Source organism: Pundamilia nyererei, unplaced genomic scaffold (genome assembly GCF_000239375.1).
Source record: "Pundamilia nyererei isolate P.nyererei 1_Seehausen unplaced genomic scaffold, PunNye1.0 scaffold00073, whole genome shotgun sequence".
Taxonomy (NCBI): Eukaryota; Metazoa; Chordata; class Actinopteri; order Cichliformes; family Cichlidae; genus Pundamilia; species Pundamilia nyererei.
In genome coordinates, this window is record NW_005187474.1 from 2,743,630 (window position 1) to 2,747,174 (window position 3,545).

Genomic DNA, 3,545 nt, shown 5'->3' on the forward strand with positions numbered 1-3,545 from the left:
TTTTTTTTTCTGTTCTCAAACTGATCTCCCTGTTGGAGCTCAGCCTGGGGGGAGTCCTTTTTTCTCCTCGTCTTACCTCATGTTGTGCATTTTCCATTGTTATACCTCTCTGACCTGTCTTCCCCATGTGATGTTGTGTAATGTACATATGGTCGGAGGGAAAGATGGCGCTGGCAAAGGTCAACAGCCAATTTTAACCCAATTTCATTCGGGATCAACCTTTGGGATCAATAAAGTTTTATTGAATTGAATAAAATAATAGCATCACGGTTTAGGTTTGCAAAGTAAAATTTAACAAAACACCAGACTAGTGCAAAATAGAGATGTTTAGCCAGAATGCGTAGTTGGGGAAAAGCAAACATATCAGCACAAACACCTTCAGTCAACTGTCAAGCCCGGTGATGGAGCGATGATGATTTGGGCTTGTTTTGCAGCCACAGGATCTAGGCATCCTGCAGTCATTGAGTCGACCGTGAACTCCTTTGTATACCAAAATATTCTGAGGTCATCGGTCTGAGAGCTAAACCTTGGGCCAAACTGAGTCATACAACAGGACAATGATACCAAGCACAACAGCAAATCTATATCATAGAGCCTGAAAAGAATCCAGGTTTGGCAATTATGCAGTCAAAGTCCAGACCTCCAGACGAATGCTAACAAATCTCGATGAACTGAAGCAACATTGTAAACAGCAGGTAGAAATTCCTTTACAACAGTGTGAGAGTCTGACAAATCATACAAAAAAGAATTAAGTCAAGTTATTTCTGCTAAAGATGGTTTTAGTAGCTACTAAATTATGGGTTCTGCTTAGTTTTTCATGGGATTATAGAGAGCCATGTGAAAACTTTCACATTGCTGCATATTAGTATGCTCTAATTATCATCCACAAACTTTCCAAATAATTAAACACGTAGTAAATTTAATCATGCATTTTATCTCATTTATTACAATTAACATATTTTTTAATTTATATTGTTAACATTCTCAATTGTGTATACTTTCCCTGTATAAATTAATGTAATTTTGTAGTTTAATGTAGTGTTATTAGTCAGAACCATTTGTTGACATTCTAAGAGGGTCTTTTTCCTCCTGTAGTTTTACTTCAGTTTGTGATTTTTGTGTCTCCATTTCACATTGGGTAAAATTCTTCTTTGTTGTTTTCTTTTTGCTGAAGTCTGTAATAACCTCTGTTGCAAAAATTTATTTATTTTATTATTATTTTTTGTATTTGGAAAATGACTGACACTAAACTCAAATTAAAAATCAAAAATGTCATCCTATTTCAAATTACGACAATATAAAAACTCTGGTGACCAGATTCAAATAGGAATGCATATGTGTTAGAAAGCTTCCCCATGTCCCCTATGGTGGGTTTTTAAAATGTTGTATAATGAGTGCTAAACACACCTCTGTGCACCAGCGTATAAACAAAATGTTTGGCTTAAGTCACTCAGTTCAAACCACTGTGGCAGCCCAATGAATGATAATTTTAGGATTATTTGTGAAAATGAATCTTCTTTGTTTTTCTTTTCCCTCAAACTGATAGGCCAGTTTGAAATGAGAAGGCGGGGTCTGAAAGTGTAGGTGGACTGCTGGACGACAGAGAGGGAGATGGATGGGTTGCCATTTTGGAAGTTGCTACTTGTGTGATGATTAGAGGACAATAAACTAACATTGTTTGCTGCTCAGTCAAGTAAGAGTGATGTCTGCTGTTTTCCACACTACACCTCTCTGCGTGACAATAAGAAAGCATCTTTATTCTCTTTATGAATACAATAAATCTGGTCTGTGAGTAGCATTTTCAAATGTCAAATGTTTCATTTTTCACAATTTGCTGATATAATAATTTGTTCAACTGCACACTTCTGATGATAAATGCTAGCCAGACCTCAAAACTCCAAACTGCTGTCAAAAGTCACAGCTGGGGGCATCCACTCTCTGCGACAGAGCCAAAGATACACCCTGAAAATAGTCACAGAAATTGCTTCTGTTATGTGGCAATAAATACAGACTGACGCAACTGCTTGTTGTTGCCACAAGTCTTCAAAAATGACAGCTGAAATTGACCAAAAAGGCACCCTGTCGAAAGTATTGTGGCAGACAGCAACATGCTATTTTTGTACCAACACAGTACACCATTAGAATAACTGGATGAATGTGACACGCTGGACCGCCTGTAGCCTTCTAGACAATGCTGCAATGGAAGTACTAATTAAACAAAAAAGTTGTTTTTTTTGTTTTTTTTTCTTCAAATGTGCTAATGGCTGAGTTTTATATACAGTGATCTTTTTCTTGTTTGCTTGTTTTACTGGTGGCTGGAGCCTTCTGACTGCAGCTGCAGTGACATAATTGCAGGAACAATCAAAATGTGAAACACTTCCTTCCAGGTCCCACACCTAAACGTAAGAAGAAATTAATATTTTATTACATATATTTGACCTTTTTTGACCTCGCCTCTGTCAGTGCGCCCCAGGGTGGCTGTGGCTATGACGTAGCTTGCCATCACCAGTGTGTGAATGTGTGTGTGAATGGGTGGATGACTGGTTGTGTAAAGTGCTTTGGGGTCCTTAGGGACTAGTAAAGCGCTATACAAATACAGGCCATTTACCTTTTTTTTCTTCACAATCTGCTGCAGCATGTGGGTGTTTGTATGGGTAAACAACACCAGCATGTTAAATGGCAGCAGTCGTATAAACAGCATACAGCCGGATGGTGAATATGACTCTTTCTGCAAATGTAACAAACCAATTGGGAAGCCGTCTAAATCTGCATATTTTAACAGCTGTTACTGCAGCCCTTAGAGGCCATGGGTCATAAGCCATTTGTCCAGGCAGAAATTATGACCCATCGTTATGTTTTAAAGTTAACCGACCATTAAAGGAATAATTGCACAGAAAATACAGTGTGGAGTCATCAACTTTTAGGTGGAGATTAGGTTAAAGTCGCCACCCTGGAAAGCTTACAGAATGAAGCTTCCTAATGTGTGACAATATAAAGGGGTATATTTTAAAACAAAAAAGCCCTCATTAAAATGTTTTTGTGCCAAAATGTTGCGCTCTAAAAGTAGTTATAAAACGTACATTTTTCTGAATCGTTGGGAAAATCTTTAAAGACTATTCTTATTTAATTGTGTTTTGTTTTTGGACACATTTCTAGTTAATTTTTGTAGTTTACTAGCTCCAGGAGGTCAGAGTTCAGACGTGTGATGTCATCAGTAAGCGCAGAAAAACAAACAGTGGCTGTATCCCAAAGACCGCTAAGGCCGGAAGTGCGAGGCTTGTGAAATGGGACGGTCTAGCCTCCGTTGCGCTGCCCAGGTTGCCTAGCAACCATGATACTAACAGCTGGAAACGTGTCATACAGCTTTGTTTGACAGAAATGAAGGAGAAAATCTTTTGTTCATTTGTTAGTTTCTTTCTACATGAGCTCTGATCATTCTCTGTAAGATTAAGCTCAGCTATTGAACGGCGTATATTTTAAAGTAAAGGCTTTAAAACCAAGTTAGTACAAACGTCACTAATGTCACATAACTTTGCCGACATGTG

General features: G+C 38.1%; 1 protein-coding gene across 4 annotated transcripts in view; it reads right to left on the minus strand.

Annotated features, from left to right (window-relative positions):
• mlip (muscular LMNA-interacting protein) overlaps nt 1–3,545 on the minus strand; it is a 45,573-nt gene that overhangs the window by 9,271 nt on the left and 32,757 nt on the right. The gene's annotated exons all lie outside the window — the stretch shown is intronic.